General features: G+C 43.6%; 1 long non-coding RNA gene across 5 annotated transcripts in view; it reads right to left on the bottom strand.

Annotated features, from left to right (window-relative positions):
- Positions 1-18,900, bottom strand: part of LOC131742711 (uncharacterized) — a 587,718-nt gene that overhangs the window by 509,028 nt on the left and 59,790 nt on the right. For all 5 annotated transcript variants that reach the window (XR_009331519.2, XR_010836911.1, XR_010836914.1 and 2 more), the window contains exon 4: positions 15,609-15,688. This is a non-coding gene — a long non-coding RNA (uncharacterized lncRNA). The remainder of the gene's footprint in view (positions 1-15,608; positions 15,689-18,900) is intronic.

The raw sequence follows: 18,900 nt of genomic DNA, 5'->3' as shown, positions 1-18,900 counted from the left end.
AGGCAGAAAACTAGGACATAAGTCAAGCAAGATTCTTTTTGACACACCTCCTAGAGAAATGGAAATAAAAACAAAAATAAACAAATGGGACCTAATGAAACTTAAAAGCTTTTGCACAGCAAAGGAAATCATAAACAAGATGAAAAGACAACCCTCAGAATGGGAGAAAATATTTGCAAATGAAGCAACTGACAAAGGATTAATCTCCAAAATATACAAGCAGCTCATGCAGCTCAATATCAAAAAAACAAACAACCCAATACAAAAATGGGTGGAAGACTTAAACAGACATTTATCCAAAGAAAATATACAGATTGCCAACAAACACATGAAAGGATGCTCAACATCACTAATCATTAGAGAAATGCAAATCAAAACTACAATGAGGTATCACCTCCCACCAGTCAGAATGGCCATCAGCAAAAAGTCTACAATAAATGCTGGAGAGGGTGTGGAGAAAAGGGAACCCTCTTTCACTGTTGGTGGGAATGTAAGTTGATAACAGCCACTATGGAGAACAGTATGGAAGTTCCTTAAAAAACTAAAAACAGAACTACAACACGGCCCAACAATCCCACTACTGAGCATATACCCTGAGAAAACCATAATTCAAAAAGAGACATGTACCACAATGTTCATTGCAGCACTACTTACAATAGCCAGGATATGGAAACAACCTAAGTGTCCATTGAGAGATGAATGGATAAAGAAGATGTGGCACATATATACAATGGAATATTATTCAGCCATAAAAAGAAATGAAATTGAGTTATCTGTAGTGTGGTGGATGGACCTAGAGATCTGTCATACAGAGTGAAGTAAGTCAGAAAGAGAAAAACAAATACTGTATGCCAATACATATATGCGGAATCTAAAAGAAAAAAATGGTTCTAATAAACCTAGGGGCAGGACAGGAATAAAGACACAGACGTAGAGAATGGACATGAGGACATGGGGAGGGGGAAGGGTAAGTTGGGACAAAGAGTAGCATTGACATATATACATTACCAAATGTAAAATAGATAGCTAATGGGAAGCAGCTGCATCGCACAGGGAGATCAGCTCGGTGCTTTGTGTCCACCTAGAGGTGTAGAATAGGGAGGGTGGGAGGGAGATGTAAGAGGGAGGGGATATGGGGATATACATATGCATATAGCTGATTCACTTTGTTATACAGCAGAAACTAACCCAACACTGTAAAGCAATTATACTCCAATAAAGATGTTAAAAAAAAAGATGTGGTGTCTATAGAAAATGGAATATTACTCGGCCATTAAAAAGAATGAAATATTGCCATTTGCAGCAACAATGATGGACCTAGAGAATATTATACTTAAGTGAAGTAAGTCAGACAGAGAAAAACAAATATTAAATGATATCACTTATATGCAGAATCTAAAAATAATACAAATGAATCTATACGCAAAACAGAAACAGACGTAGAAAATAAATTTATGGTTACCAAAGGGGAAAGTGGGGGGGTGGGGTTGAAATTAGGAGTATGAGATTAACAGACACAAACTACTACATATAAAATATATGAGCAACAAGGATTTATTGTATAGCACAGGGAACTATATTCAATATCTTGTAATAACCTATAATGGAAAATAATCTGAAATATATATGTGTGCATATATGTGTGTGTGTGTGTATGTGTGTGTGTGTGTGTGTGTGTATATATATATATATATATATATATATATATATAACTGAATCACCTTGCTGTGCACCTGAAACTAACACAATATTATAAATCAACTATACTTCAATTTTTAAAATGCCATATATACATACAATAGATTACTAAGCCATAAAAAGGAAGGCAATTCTGATACATGCTACAACATGGATGAACCTTGAAGACATCATGCTAAGTGAAATAAGCCAGACACAAAAGAACAAATATTGTAATGATTCCACTCGTAAAAGTTACAGAGAGTAGTTAAATTTGCAGAAACAAAAAGTAGAATAGAGGTTATCCGGGGCTGGGAAAGTGGAGAATACACAATTGCTTAACGGGTAGAGAATTTCAGTTTGGCATGATGAAATGTTCTGGAGATGGATGGTGATGGTTGTGCAATAATGTGAATGTACTTAATGCCACTGAACCACACACTTAAGGATGGTTAAAGGGACTTCCCTGGTGGTCCAGTGGTTAGGACTCTGTGCTTCCAATGCAGGGTGCCTGGGTTCGATTCCTGGTCCAGGAAGTAGATCCCTCATGCCACAACAAAAGATCCCACATGTCATAAGGAAGATCCTGCGTGCCATAACTAAGACTAGGCGCAGCTAAATAAATAAATAAATATTAACAAAGAAAAAGAAGAAAAAATTGTTACTTTGTGTGGTGACAGATGGTTACTAGCCTTATGGTGGTGATCATTTTGCATTGTATACAAATGTTGAATCATTATGTTGTACACCTGAAACCAACATAACATTGTATGTCAAATGTACTTCAATTTTTTAAAAAAAGAAAATTTAGCTTAAAAAATAAAAATTAAAAATTAAAACCAAAAATTAAAAATAGAAAATAATAGTATTCCTCATTATAAATACCTACATATTCCAATTTCCACAAGAAAAATATATCATAGAAAAAGAAAAAATGGTAAATTTTATGTTATGTATATTTGGCCACAATTTTTTAAAAAGGTAGGAGAATATATCCGTGTTTTTCACTGCCTCTGGGTCTTTTTCTAAAGGAAGGCCTCTGGGTGTCATCATCGCTAAGTGAGGCAATGGTTAGTGGCTAAACTAGCCAGTGATGTGCTGGTAAATGTTTAACAACTGGCTCTCCAACAAGAACAAAAAACACTTGTGAGGAAAGATTGGTATATAAGTTTATTATAACTTTTACTGATATAAAGGATGTGAGTCAACCAATTTACTATTACTTCTACTACTAATAATAAAACATACAACACTCTTTATTTTAAATTCCACATAGCAATTGATTTTCACGGAATAATTTCATTGACTTGCCAAACTCTTGTGTCTGCAGCCAACAATGGTTACAAGTGATGAACAAATACAGTTCTGCCATGAATGTTGGTTGATATTTTCATGTAATAAGACAAAAGGGAAATGAAGAAAATATTCATTCATTAATGATGTGAGCAATTTTTTTTTTTTATGAATCAGATGAAGGTTTTTTTGTGTGGTTTTTTTGTGGTATGCAGGCCTCTCACTGCTGTGGCCTCTCCCGTTGCAGAGCACAGGCTCCAATGTGCAGGCTCAGTGGCCATGGCTCACGGGCCCAGCCGCTCCGCGGCATGTGGGATCTTCCCGGACCAGGGCACAAACCCATGTCCCCTGCATCGGCAGGCGGACTCTCAACCACTGCGCCACCAGGGAAGCCCCAGATGAAGGTTTTTGAATACTGGAAGAACATGTCCTCGTTTTCATATGTTATTCACAATGTAACAGCCACAGGCACAATGCACTTCTAAGCTTAATCTACATTATTATTGTCTCCACCATGTTGTTACATGGTTGTTACACCTAGCCAATCAATAAGGCAGTATTTTTAAGCCTCGATTTGTAGCATTTGCTGATCTGCATGGCGTAAATACTCCCACTGTGGCTGATTTCAATCCACCAATGTGAAGTCACTTAAAGGTGGGGTTGGGGAGGTGTATGCAGTGACAACCACTGTATAGTATTTCCACATAATAGACATAGATTGATAGATACACAGACAGTAAAACATACTAAAATTATCAGAATGTGATGAGTTTTTAGTATTACATGTTTTAAATATAGTTAGTTGTAGGTTTATATAATTTAATTTTTTAAATAACTGTGTTTAACAAAATTCCTGAAAATTTAGCAATCGGCTCTCACAGGCCAGTACCTGCCAGGTTTGGCAAACCATGAAACACCTTGTTTCTTGACGGGAATTAAGGAGCCATGGAAGAGCTCCCCACCTCTATTGCAATCCCAGGAAGCAAGGAACCTAGGGGTCCTGGTCACACTGGAACTCATGACGTCTCTCTCGGTTTTTCCTTCTTTATTTTCTTTGTGCGTCCACGATCTTGCTACTTTCTGGTGCAGCATTCTCTATACAGTATTTCTCACAGAATCCATTTTCTTCTCCATGTTTCCTCTGTGGCTCTCTTTGGTATTGTTGTCATTTGTTTGTTTCTATTTCCCTGTTTCTTTTACTCTCATTGTCCTCCACATTTTCCCCTTTCCCTTTTTCCATCCATCAGCACAAAACTTTTCAGCTGCCATTTTCCACGGTTTTTGCCAATCTTCCCCCTCTTTTTTCTTTTTTTTAACATAGTGGTGGCTTATGTTTAAAAGGAGGCCACAGGAATCCATGTCTGTCAGAGCTATGAGGAAACCCACAGCAGACAGACTTCTGGGGCATTTTCTTCCTAATTTTCTGATACTCAATACAGCATTTTAATGAACTCAACACTCAGAGAGGGGGAAACTCTACAGGATGTATCTTAAGTGAGATCCTTGGGGTGGCTGCCCATTTAATGGGATTTCATCAGTGAGAAAAGCATAGCACAGGAGGAACTGGTGGAAAAAGTTAGTAAGCCCAAGAGAAGGTCCGTGACCCCACTGGCTCATGCACTCTGAGACTCTGAGCTGATCTCTGCCCCATCCTGCTGTCCAACAGGAAGTCTCTCTGGACTCCTTGGCCTCAACAGAGTTGAGGGAGGCACAGGGGGTGGGGGACAGGGAGACCAGCTCTCTCAGGTCGTCTTTACACCTAGACCCGCTCTGCTGTCATTTCTGCCCATTTTCACAGACAGCACTCAGTGTAGGCTGCTACCTTCTCACAGAGTTGCAGGTGGGAAGTGAGATGCAATACCTTGGCCTCTTAGCCCCAGCCCTACCTGGAAATTTTTCTGCACCCCGACTTCAGCCCAGGAACGGTCTACCTGGCAGTTCACCTGTGCTCTTTTCTCCTAGTCCCCCTCCTCCCAAAATCTCAACAACAGACTCTCTAGGAAAAAACCCCTGGTTTGTAGTGTTTGTCAACTTCTACGGTGAACACACTGCTACCACAGTTGATTTCAAGCTACTGAACGTGGAGTTGAGAAGACACGTCCACAGTCGGTCCTCAGGAACGGGTGCAGGCCCGCTCAGGCACACCCCTGGATGTTAAGGTCACTGGCTATTGATGGTCAAAGCCAAACTTTCAGAATTTAAAATCCTTCTCTGTCTTAAAAACTCAGCTCTTAACAACAGAAGCCTTGGCTTTCAAGACTTTTCCCCTTGCTGTCCACCTATTTTATTTTACCTACTTTAGAATTCTGAGCTAAGACTGTCTCTTTGTCAGCTCTCTCCTGAGGGTAGTGCATTTAGGATCCTACCCCTGTGTCCCCAGTGGTAGGAAAAGGTCAATGGGTACAAGAAAGCCTGGAGAAAGAGAAACCTCAATTATCGCAAAATATTATCCATCATACACTTATAACTATTTTTTTTAGTGTTTGAAATAGCAACTGTACTGCCAATAGAGGCTACATTAAGAAACCTCTATCAAACTTGGTATGAAATTAGAGGAAAGGCCAGCTACTAGGCCCTCTCCTTGAATGAAGGAGGGAGGGAAAGTGTAGGGAGAGAGAGGGAGAGGATGAGGGAGAGAAGAGAGAGAGATATAATGGAAACGAGGGAGAAAGGGGAAGTAGAGGCACAGTAGGAGGAAGAAAATTCCCAAAGTTACCAAAAATGTGATATATTTTGTTCACATTTAACAAATCAATGGTTTCAGCACATGCACTTGCTAAGTACAACTGTATGCCTCACCTCATTTGAAGCTGTCGTAAGACTCAATCAGAGTTCTTGCAGAAGGTGAGGCCCAGGACTCGAGGGGCCCTCCCTAAACGCCCACCAGGGGCTCTGCAGCTCGTGGCCACTGGGGGAATGGGACTGGCATCTAGTCAAAGCTCAGTCGTTGTTCCCACTCTCCCCTCTTCCCTGCCCCTCCTGAGACCTAGGGACAGAGTTTTGTACCCCACCCCAGCTTCCAATCTGGTGGGAGACCCTGGCAGTGAGAGAGCTGGGGTGCAGATGCTCTGGTCCTTTGACGCCTGACCTTGAGGTGTCTAAGACCCCACCTGGAAAATGAAAGGTAAGAGAATCTTAAACATCAGTATATCTTCTGATCACTTGCAAATTTTCTCCTTTCCCCTCCCTCTTACTCTGACAGACAGGAGACTGTCTGAGGTACCTCAAAGTGTCTTTCACTTTAAACAGTAAGAAATAATTAAAAGAAGTGACAAAGATGTCAGATTCCAATTAATCTAACCGCTGATTCCTTTTGGAGCCTGGGAATAAGGCATCAGGCCCAGGGACTTCTCTGTCTACCAGTTGCATGACTTTGCAAAAGTTGCTTGGCATCTCTTAGCTGTGGTTCCGTCATTTGTAGTGGAAATGATGCTTCCACTGTAAGGTTAATGTAAGGAGTAAGTGACATTTTATGTAAAAGACTGATATACAAATTAGCAGGTTTTATTTTGGCTTGTTTCTGTGCCCTTTGATTGTTCCCCTCTCCAATGCCCCCGATCTTAGTCCTCTCTCTAAAAATAGTCACTATTAGCAATATACTATATATGCTTCCAGGCTTTCCGTCTAGGAGTTGACAATAGAAAAGATATCTGTGTGTATGTGTTTTAACATAAGTGATGTATCTATTGTTTCACTTAACAATACAGCTTAGACAATCTTTTATGTCAGTACGATTAGGTTCACCTCATTTTAGAAAACTGCAGCATGGTCTTCCATAAAAGGGGTGCACAACTTTTTATTTAGCCATTCCTCCTTTTATGAATATTTCTGTTGTTTTGAATTTTTCACTGTTACAAATAACATTACAACGAAGAAGATCCTTGTACTTGCTTCCTTTAGCACATGGTTTAAGTTTCTCTCTGGGGTAGCTATTAACAGTAGAACTCTGGGGTGTTGGGTTATAAAAAGTGACCTCTTAAGTGGCTGTACTCACACCCATATTCCCTCCAGCTGTGTATGACTATACTGAACGAATTTGAATTTCCTCCATTAAAGTGAGGTTGACACAACATTGTAAAGCAATTATACTCCAATAAAGATGTTAAAAAAATATATTCACTATCTAATGTACAGTTGAAGGAGAAAAAATTTAAAGATACCCAACTGTAAAAAAAAAAAAAAAAAAATGAGGTTGAGCACCAGTTTATATAAATTTGACCATTTTTATTATTTCTTCTGTGAATTACCAGTTTATACCCTTGGCCCATTTTTCAACTAGATCTTTCTTCTTTCTTTAAATGATGTGTTAATTCTAATCCTTTGTGGGTTTTTTGTTGTTCATCAAAGCTAGAGTTCTATACAGACCATTGTTATCATTGTTCAGCAATGATTTCCTCAAAGACAGAGATGCATTTTGTTTATCTTTTAACCACAGCATCAGCAAAGAGCCTCACCCAGAACTGCCTTCCATGAATGTTAGTGGATTGAATTATTGAAAGAGTCGCTCTGCCGGTGAGAAATCATACTAGTAGTTGTTTTGACGGTCATGTAAAATGAGAATTGGTTAAGCAGGTTTTGAAGTGCAAAAAGGTCAGGCAAGAACACAAGGTCGCACAGGAAGCAGCTTCCACCCAGGGGTGGGCGTTAGTAGAACCTGGAGCCAGAGGAGGGGCCGGGCTGGTGCTGGTGTCTCTGAAGCGAGTGCCGGGGTGGGAAACCTGGAAACTGGAACTTCAGGCTTCTAGAAGAAACTGTAGCTGCCAAGGTGGAGACTGCTGGGGTGATAAGCAGTACAGGAAATGGGCAGCGCCGCCCTCTAGCGCCCCCTTTGGCAGGGCTGAGTACAGCAGAGGTGTACAGTTGACAGCGTAGTAACTGGAATACCTCTTAAATCAGGGGGTTTTTGCCGATGGGTGAAGATGCCCAGGGCTATGCTTTGATGATTTCCTCCTTCTTTTTACATTGCCTGAGAGTGCTCAACGGAAGTGTAAGTGTGGCACATGAGCATCACAAGGGTCTGAGGCACTCGGAGCCCTGCCTGGACGAGGCCACCCTCATCCAGCTCAGGGAATCACACGCACATCCACATGGAGAAATACACTCTCACACCACGGGCCAGCGCAGGAGGAAGTGGGAGAGCGCACTGGCTGTGGCTCAGACCTCACAGCCGGGACCCTGGGGGGAAGATACAGAGAGGCCCTTTACGTCTGCAGGAGGCATGCACATCCCGCTGGTGATCTGACCCGGCTCCCAGGGCAAACGCCGGACGCTGGCCTCAGAGGATTTAATGACAAGGAGAAATAGAGAACTTTCGGTGATTTCTTACACCCCTGCCTAACCCTTCTCCAAAGAAACACTGATTACGCTGAGGCTGGGAGAAGACTTTCCATTAGACATTAACTCCCTGGCTCAAACCTGAGATCTACGTTTTCCTTTTTAAGTCAGAATCTAAATGAAAGTGTTCTTTCCTGCATGCCTCTTCAGCTGTTGCTGAACAGTGATCGCCGACCGATCGTACTGCTGCAGACAGGTAGATAACAGATTGCCACGTGGCTCAGGAAAGGAGGGTACATTTCTACTACTCCATGAACAGTAACCATCTGCAGACACATCTCTGATTCCCCCAGGAGGAAGTCAAGAATAGACGGAGTAGAGGCTATACTAACTTCTCATCTTAGCTGCCATGCCCTTCCAAATGCTTTGCATCTCTCTCTCATGCCAAGGCAGGTAGCGCTATTCAGCACGGCCATCAACAGAATCCACCCTGGGGGTTATAGTAAAGGAGGACAGTGCTGACTCCTGCTCTCACTCCGCTTCTACCTCTTTGCAACAGGTAGTGTCCCCTCAGACCTCTGGGGAGCGTGGTGTGCTTTCCTGCTGGCCCCTGGACACCTGGCACCCTGACCGCCACCCCAGCCCCACGCTGTGGTCAGGTCCTCTCTTCCTGGGTAGAGTTTTGTGCTCCAGACCACTCCCTCACTCCATCCTCCTAGTGAACCATAACCAGCTTCCTATCTCAGTCTACTAGGGCTCTGTTCTCTGTTTCCCGAGGGCTTGACTGGTTATCTCAAAAGGCAGGGATGGGAGGGAGGGCTGCAATTCAATGCACAACAGAAATTGGAGGTGGAGCCTTTCTTCAGACTGTGGGCGTAACCTACGTTAAGTGTTAGTTACAGTGAATTCCACCAAATTCTGTGGACTCCCATGACAAACCAGCACCTCCACTACTCCCTGAGTGCAAATGGTGAGTGGATCGTTGATGAGCATTGTGTTACAGCAGATGGGAGAGGTAGCTCCGGGAATACCTACAGGCACTGTCAATTACAATGGAAGTTAATGAGACTCAACAAAGAATGGGTAAGATCAGCCGCCTGCACGCAGAAGCAGTGCACTTCAGAGCTGTAAACGCAGGCCAGCAGCTCTGCCAAATACAGTCAGGAGACAAAAGCACCTCTCCGGCAGATCAAGAGAAGGAGGTGTCTTTAGAGTTTGGGCCTGGTGCATCCTGAGGACAGGAACTTTTTTAAAAAGTTCCTATTTTATCACATCATGACTGACTGCCTGTTAGAAGGATGGTGCTCTGTATGGATTCTAGAACTGGGAGAGGAAGCCAAAGAGCAATTACTGGTCAGTGTTTACCCTGTGCTGCAAATACTATTTGACAGGTCACTGGGTCAAATAAAAGCCAACATTTACAGGACACTTACTATATGTGCCAGGCCAGAGGTAAGTAAGCTTTATGTCCACGCTCTCATTTAATTCCCACAAGCACATGATGAGGTAGGTTTATCCATCAGCCTTTTGCGAGTTTGATTACTGGGGATCAGTCTCCCAAAGCCTGATTTGCTCTTGGGGATCTGATGATACTGAGTATCTGAACTTGCAAAGCTAACAGTTGAGATCGTGGTGACTCCGCTAACATACAGCCACCCTGAGGGTGCCAGGCTGAAACACATGGCTTGACTCTCTTAAATTTCTTGACTACCAAAGAGATCATCTATTCCACCCCTTGATTAACCTGGGCAGCTAATCAAAGTCGTGCTTTTCTTGCAAGATGTGAGGCTCCAAATGTGCAAAACCCAGGTTGGAACAGAGATGTGATACATGGAGTTCAAACAGGACAGTCTCTGCAGAAACTCAAACTGTTTCCATCATACATGTGTTACTTTCATGCTTTATTTTCGGAAATAGAAACATAATGCATTCCACCAGAGACAGGTGACATGTCTCAAACAGCTTACGAGGGACAAAAGTGGGTGTAGGGTGGAGAATGCATTGGCAAAGATTCTAACTGCCCAGGAAAGGAGAGGAATTCCCTCTCCCCGAACCCCCCCCCAAAAACGGCATCTTGATGGAAGATTTGAAACTTGAACCATTGATATTATAATCTTACTACAAAGTGTAAATATCTAAAAGGAGAGAATTATAATCATCCTGACATTATACAGCTTTCAGCCGAATTTCAGACTGAGCTGATGACTCCTGAGCTGATTGCTTGTGGCATGCAGAACACCCATAAACTGCCCTCACATAATCTAAACCAGCAGGGGCAGGAGGGGCTGGCGTGCTGTTATTGCACTAAGATGAAAGTGGCTGGCGAAGTGGGGTCTGGTTTGGTAATTAAACACTTTATTGTAGCTCACAAATGTAAAGCCAGGCCCAGCAACTTTCTTTGCTAGTAAAATATTCCTACCTTCTTCCAGACATCGATATTGATCTAAGAGGTATATGCTTATACTAACAAAAGTATTAAATGTGGGGATTGAAGATAAAACTTGTACACGGTACATACCTATGACCTGAAAGACAGTGACTGCCTCCGAATATATACATCTGGATGAATGAATGGAGACCGCAGGATGCTGCATCGACATGGATGTATTTTTAAACTATTAAATGTATATATATTTATATTTTCATTTATACATATTTACTATATATATATATTTTAAAAATACTCCTTTTCCTTCCACTCCATGTCTCCTTGAAATTCATGACGATGCAGTATCCTGGGGTCCTCATTCATTCATCCCTCCCCTTTCTCGTGTGTCAGTTAAGATTGTAAACAATGAGCATGGTATTCGTGGTATTTTAGTATAAGGACGCGGGGAGGGGTACAAAAGGGCATCTATTTCTAAGACTGTCTCCGCACACAGGGACAGAATCTTTCCAACAACTATTCCAACTGTCTCTTTCAATCAAACCAAGTCTGGTGATCTGTCCACACCCCAGTGTGATTGGAACATCTAATCCTACCAGCTCTCCCTGGCTGTGTGGACAGAAAACATTGATCAGTGTGACCAAAAGCTACACCCAGAGTAATTCTGGGAATTTTCCTGTTGCAATTATTTTAAGAAGCAGTTTCAGAAGGTTGGCAATGACAAATTGAATGAAAGTTTGGATGAGTCTGTGGATCAGTGAAAATAACTTACAGGCAGAAAATGTTTTTTTAATTTTCCATTTTTTTAGATTTTTTAAAATGATTATTAAAGTAATACAGCTCATTGCAGAAAATACAGCAAAGCACAAAGAAAAACAAGAAGAATCACCAATAACCCTCCTCCGACCTTGGCTGTGAACAGCTTTTTCAACCTAAATCTAAATGAATCTTCCAGGATCAAGAAATGTCCTTAAGTGTTCTGGCATCTGCCCTTCCCTCCAAGAGTTGCCCATCCACAGTCCAAAAACCCATTTTGACCCTTCCTGCGCCAGCCTTAGTCTTGGGCAGAATTGGTAGCTCCTATAAAGTGAATGTCCAGGGTCCCCAAGGAGGCTTCTGCCCAGATATACTGTTTCAATCTGCTCCCCAGAACCAGAACTCAGGAAATAGCACTTGTTATTTCACAGTGAAATTTGGCTAAGTATAAATACTCACTGCCTTACACTCATTCACACTAAAATGTAAATAAGGTCTGTGTGATGTTTCTACAAGGAGAAAGGGGGATACCCCAGAACTCTAGGCATCTGAGTTAGGAAGCAGGATGCCATGAAAGACAGTCCTCATTCAGGAATGAGCCATTCTAATGTCAGGCAATCCTTCTCGTTAGTGACTCATTTGAAGCCTAAATGGATCCTGTCATAACCTGAAACACGGCCATTCTTTGAACAAAAGCCACCTAAGGGGGCTTATCCTCCAGTGAATTGTGCTATGGTACCTCCATCACCTGGGAAAGCTGGCCTGGCACACAAAAGTCAAATCACAGACATTATTTCTTTTCTACCTTCTTCTCCGTTGAAAATAGCCTCTTTGTCTCACGTTTCCTAACTGTTCAAATGAATTCGAAATACGAGGGAGCCCTATCAGGCCAAGCTGTCCAGTTTCACGTGAGAATTTCTCATCTTTCCAAAGCTCACAGACTTCTCAGTTTGTTTTCATGTTTGAATTAGATATGGTATGGGGGTCATTGAACCCCAAATTAATTAAATCCCTTAAATTATCTTTGAGAAAGAGTCATCGTGTATATTTATTAAATAAAATTATCTAGTATCTTCTTTCAGATGCTTTTACAATGAACAAATTCCCTTGTTTCCTGGGAATTCTTTGATGTTTCAAAAGCTTCTGGCACATTTTACATGAGATGTTTCTAGATTCTTCTTCCCTAGAAACAGGAAGTTGACAAAAAGCCCCAAACATTTATTTTAGTTCCCAAAATTGGGATGGGAGATGTCCAATAGGTTCTAAAAATAGTAAAAGCCCTTCAACATGAATTTGGTCTTTACCAAACAAGTCAATGGATTTCAATTTTGTCTGAAATTTGTCCAAAATCCACCTGGTTAGGTTTGGAGACATCTTCACACTCAATATTCTTAGCCATGAAAATATTACACCTAGAAAACTGCTTTATTTCTGTTCCCTGATAGGATAAATGATTACAACAACAACAAACATTCTTGACAATAAAAACTCACTGTCACTGAACCATCCTATCACCTCTGTTATAACAGGAATTGGCACATTGCTGTCCATGGGCCACATGCGCCTGGTTGCCGGTTTAGTTTTTTGGTTTTTTAAAAAATAATTTGTTGAGGTGAAATTCAAATAACAGAAAATTAACTATTTTAAAGGAAACAATGCAGAGGTATTTAGTACATTCACAGTGTTGCACAACTACCACCTCTACCTAGTTCCAAAACATTTCCATCCTTCCAAAGCAAAATCCTATACCTAGGGGCTTCCCTGGTGGCGCAGTGGTTGAGAATCTGCCTGCCAATGCAGGGGACATGGGTTCGAGCCCCGGTCTGGGAAGATCCCACTTGCCACAGAGCAACTGAGCCCGTGAGCCGCAACTACTGAGCCTGCGCGTCTGGAGCTTGTGCTCCGCAACAAGAGAGGCCTCAATAGTGAGAGGCCCGCGCACCGCGGTGAAGAGTGGCCCTGCTTGCCACAACTAGAGAAAACCCTCGCACAGAAACGAAGACCCAACACAGCCATAAATAAATAAATAAATTTAAATCATGTGGACTTCTAAGAAGCCCTCTGCAAAAAAAAAAAAAAAAAAAGAATCCACCTGCCAATGCAGGGGACATGGATGGGTTCGAGCCCTGGTCCGGGAAGATCCCATGTGCTGTGGAGCAGCTAAGCCCGTGCACCACAACTACTGAGCCTGTGCTCTAGAGCCCACGAGCCACAACTACTGAAGCCCTCGCGCCTAGAGCCCGTGTTCTGCAACAAGAGAAGCCACCACAATGAGAAGCCCGCGCACCACAACAAATAGTAGCCCCTGCTCGCTGCAACTAGAGAAAGCCAGCACACAGCAACAAAGACTCAACACAGTCAAAAAATAAATTAATTTTTTAAAAAAGTCCTGTACACATTAAGCAATGTCTCCCCATCCCCTCCTCCCCCAGAGCTTGGCAACCACCAATCTGTGTTCTGTCTCTACTTATTTATTTATCATTTATGTGAAATCTCCAGATTTATTTATTCTGGAGGTTTCCTATAAATGAAATCACACAATATGTAGCCTTTGTGTCTGGCTTCTTTCATTTAGCATAATGGTTTGGAGGTTCATCCACACTGTGGCGTGTGTCAGTACTTCATTCCTTTTTATGGCTGAAAGATATTCTCTTGCATGTGTATACAAGGATTTGTTTACCCACTGATGGACATTTGGGCTATTTCCACCTTTTAGCTATTGTGAATAGTGCTGCTATGAACCTGTGTATATGTATTTGTTTGGGTCCCTGTTTTCAATTATTTTGAGTATATATCTAGGAGTAGAATTGCTGGGTCATATGGTAATTCTATGTTTAACTTTTAGAAGAACTATCAAACTGTTTTCCACAGTAGCTATACCATTTTACTATTATATTTTATTTACACTATTTTATTTATATACTCCATTTTAATTCCTGCCAGCAATGTATGAGTTCCAATTTCTCCACATCCTTGTCACCACTTGTTGTTTTCCTTTTTTAAAAATTGCTATTGCCATCCTAGTGTCATCACCTGTTTGTTGTGAATAAAGTTTTATTGAGACATAGCCATGCCAATTCATTTACTTGTCTATGGCTGCTTTTGCTACAATGGCAGAGACTGTATGTCCCACAAACCTAAAATATTTACTATCTGGCCCTTTGAGAAAAACTCTGCTGAACTCTATTTTAGAAGATTAGCTCTTTTTTTTCTTTGTCATTTTATTTCACAGCTCCCCAAAATAAGACCAAATAATACTGCTGTGACCTTGGGTGAGTTAACTTATTTTCAATCTCAAATTTCCTTATCTATAAAAAGATATGATAGGACTAGTTGATTTCCAAGTTCTCTTCTAGAATTTTATAATAATCTGATACACTATGGTACTTCCAAAATGGGTAATTAATTTGCAGTTTATGCTTTCTTATGTAGTCTGTAACTTGCTCAGCTATCTTCTGGCTTAAGTTAAGGCTTTCCTCTGTTATCTCTTTGATCTATTCATTATACAAACAGGGAACAGCAGCCAATGCCTAGCTCACGGTTCTTTCTCTGTACCAAGTGGCAATGATGTGGTAGGGTGGTCTAGGAAGGTAGCAACAAACTATCAAGTGGAAATTCCTGGCTCCTCTAGTGAGGAGAAAAGGAATCCTGTCAAAACTGAATGGTGGGGCTTCCCTGGTGGCACAGTGATTGAGAGTCCGCCTGCTGATGCAGGGGACACGGGTTCGTGCCCCAGTCCGGGAAGATCCCACTTGCCGCGGAGCGGCTGGGCCCGTGAGCCATGGCCGCTGAGCCTGCGCGTCCGGAGGCTGTGCTCCACACGGGAGAGGCCACAACAGTGAGAGGCCCGCGTACCGCAAAAAAAAAAAACAACAACAACAACAACTGAATGGTGTCATTGATGGTTTCTTAAATACACAGCTGTGCCCAATTTAAGGCCAAGTCCTCTTTCTCCAGCTCCTCAACCTGACGAGGATGGGGCAGGAAGAAAACAAAGAGAAAGAGGGGGAATGGGGGAGAAAGAATAGGTTATTTAATACCACTTCACTAAAGGAGTGCTGAAGTTGAGCACTTCATATTAATAGCCTGTGCCCCTCCTGAGAAGGAGCAAGCTGCTTAAGCGGGCACCTCGATCTCAACACGTTCACCAAGAGCTGGATGTGGACGGGCCACTGATTTTCAAAATGGAGAAACAGAAGGGAAGGGCCTGGCCCGTACTCACCAGGGAAATCCATTGCAGAACATGGATGAGACCCAGGTGTCCTGACTCCAATCCAGGAAAAGGAGGAACGGGGGCAGCGTCTGCTCAGGAGAGAAAAGGAGATATTTTGACCCATTTGAGCGGTTGTAACTCGTCATGGTGAAAGGTACAGGGGGACATCCTGCTGGTTTGACCAGAATCAACGTTGCCTGCCACGATCAGGAAGGAGCCACCTGTCCACAGGGAACTGTAAAACACACCTGGGCGCTCAGTCCCCGTGGGCCTCTAAGCTGGCCTGAGAGAAGCCGCATCATGACCCGAGGACCGTGTTGCAGGTTACTCGTCACCTGGCTGAAGCCCCTGGTGAACAAACTGCAAACACTCGGGAGAGGGCTCAGGAGGCTCATGTCCCTCCCTCCACACACACCGGAGGAATCAGGAATCGGCAGGTGCCCTGGGCCAAGCACGGGCGCTGCCCCAGGCGGCTTGGTCTCACCCAGCAGACCCACTTCCGTCACCGGCAGGTTTCGCCTGTGTATCCCCTGCAGTCCAGCCGGTGCCCTTCAGAGTTGGGGTGAGGTAGCTAATACCGGATAGGGGGCTGTCACTACTATTTTGGAACATCCTCAACCTCTAGTTCTGAAATTGCTCAGTGTCACCAGCAAAGCCCACTGGAGTGGGGGAGGGAGAAGAAGATGGAATCTAGGTGATAAGGTCTAACCTCTTCCTTTGTGCTTCCTCTAGTTTCGCTTGCTCACGTTGGGGGGGGGGGCTCGTGCAGAGAGGCTGCGCCCCGCACTGCAATCTGGAGCGTGAACAGCACAGCTGTGCCCCCACCCCTGCCCCTACTGACAAGATCCCTATAAAGCAGCCTGGCCCACGGCCTGGGGGAGACCTTGTGCTCTAGATCACAATCCTGCAGTTCTCCATTCTTTGATCAAAGAATAAAGCTTTCCTTTGCTTCTGAATCCAACTTGGTCTGGTTCTACTGGTGCGAAAGACACCAGGAAGAAGGACCCCCGCTGGGACCCGACTTGAAAGGGTTGGTAACAAAAGTTCATTTTTTTCCTGCTTTATTAAGGTATGATTGATTGACGAATAAAAATTGTATACATTCAGGTTGTATAATATGATTATTCTTTTTCTTTTTTAGGTGTACAATGGGGCTTAATATATGTGTCCATCATGAAATGATTACCACGATCAAGTTCATTAACACATCCATCACCTCACATAGTTACCATTGTTCTTCAAAGTTCATTTTAAAAATCCAGGGTCACTTGTTTCACATTCCATGCACCTTGAATCTCTTTCTGGTCCCAATCTGCTTCCTCCCCACACTTCGCAAAAGCTGTTTCCTCTGCTGGAAGGTGCAGGTCCTATTCTTTGGCCAACTTCTACAAACCTCTCAAGATCCAAGTCGAATGCCACCTCCTCCAGGAAGCCTTCCCCATTCTTTCCTGTCTCACTTTTACCATAGTGTGGATTGTACTGAAACATGCTTCCCCTGTTACTTCTTCCTTCACAGCTAGTCTGTGAGTCTCTGGAGGACGAGTACTGGCTCTCCTACCTCTGCTTTGCTCCCTTTAGCTCTGAGCCAGCATGCAGCAAGCAGACACTCCATGAAAGGATGAAGAAATGAATGAATGAAGTGCCTTCCTCCAAAGCTGAGCTCTGCCTGCTGCAGTTCCTCAGAAATCCCTTCCCTTGTAGTGGGGGAGCCTCTCCCTCTGAGAGCTCTGTCCCTGAGGCCCCCCTCACACACCAGATGCTCAGGGGTTCAGCACACCTCCCTACTGAGGCTCTGGGAGCGGACTCTTCTCATGGGTGCTTTTTGAAAGAGTATTGTCTCTGTTATACTGCTGGGCTGTGAGCCTGCGCTGTCCTCATCTGGCTTTTCCTACCTCCGTTAAATGGTCATCACCTGCTCAGTCTCTCAACTGGAAACGCCTGCATGATTCTTTCCCTGAGTTTTCGCCCCCACCAGTCACCAAATCCTTATGATGCTGCCTCAGTCATTTCTCTTCAATTCTCCCTTAATTGCCTGCTCTGGAGGAGGCCACGGATGAACTGCGAGGGTCTCCTAACTGCTCCTCCTGCATAAACCTATCCCCCCAACCGCAGCATCTGAAGTACTGCCTGAGGGAGTTTCTTCCAAACCAGTCCAACCACATTGCTCTCCTCCTTAGTCGCAGGGACCCTGGCCCTGGCGATGGTCCAGGCCCCGGAGCACTGCACGTCCCTTCTGCGCAGCCCCGTGTCCTCCCCAGGCAGCCTGCACCCCGTGCAGCCCTGAGAGCTCACCAAGTCCTGGAAGCTCTGGGTCTTCTGTGACTCTGGCCTTTGCATTTGTGGTGGTCTCTGTTTTACCCTTCCTCACACCCCTCCCTGGCTCAAAACTCGCTCTCTGTGTGGAGCGCCCCCCAGTCCTCCTGCAGCTAAGCCACCCCTCCTCCTTCCACTAGTGTCACCACTCGCCACTCTGCACACCCGCCGCCCCTGCAGTATAGCTCTGTCCCCGGTTACACGTAAACTCCCCGAGGGCAGCGTCCTGCATGCTTCACTCACCTCAGGACCCCTAACAGTTCATACCATGATTGGCCTTTAACGTGAACATCTAAATCAGCTGGGTCCTTGGCCTTAGGCAAGCCTGACTGCTGTCAGAGGTTAAAGGGAGCAAAGGGAGAAAAACAAACATATTGAATACCTGCCTTGTGCCAGCTGAGGGTCAGCCACGTATCTGTTAATTTTGCATGTGAAACAACATCATATCAAGTCCACCCCGACCTAGCATTGGTGATGGAAGCTGAGAGGGGTGAGGGGAGAGCTGGATGGTGGTAGCATCTGGAAGGCAACGGAGAGCAGCAGCCAGTGATAAAGGGGCACCCAGGCAACACTTGGTAGAATTACTGCACTCCTGGTTCTGTCTGCTGTGCGGCAATCACCAAGCAGGAGCCCTGTCTCACTCTGGCAGGGCACATTAGTGTCCCCTTCCTGGCTGACCCCTTGTGAGAGCATCATGGTATAATGGAAGGGGCAGAGGCTTCAGAGCCACGGAGACCTGGGCTCAAATCCCAGCTCAGCTATTGCTAGCTGTGTGATCTCAAGCAAATTACTTAACCTCTCTGATCTTCAGACTCCTCTCCCAAAAATCAGAAATTAAAAAAAAATTATCACAGGATTATTTTTTCCTAGAACAAATATTGTTTTGAGTCCTCATTTGTATCATCTCTGATCTAGTCAGTGGGAATACAGTAGCTTCCAATATAAAACATACTTAAATATTAGTTTCTTTCCCCTCTGCTATTTATTC

Source organism: Kogia breviceps, chromosome 15 (assembly GCF_026419965.1).
Source record: "Kogia breviceps isolate mKogBre1 chromosome 15, mKogBre1 haplotype 1, whole genome shotgun sequence".
Classification (NCBI taxonomy): Eukaryota; Metazoa; Chordata; class Mammalia; order Artiodactyla; family Physeteridae; genus Kogia; species Kogia breviceps.
Note: the sequence above shows the minus strand (reverse complement) of the source record. Positions and strands in the feature narration are given on the sequence as shown.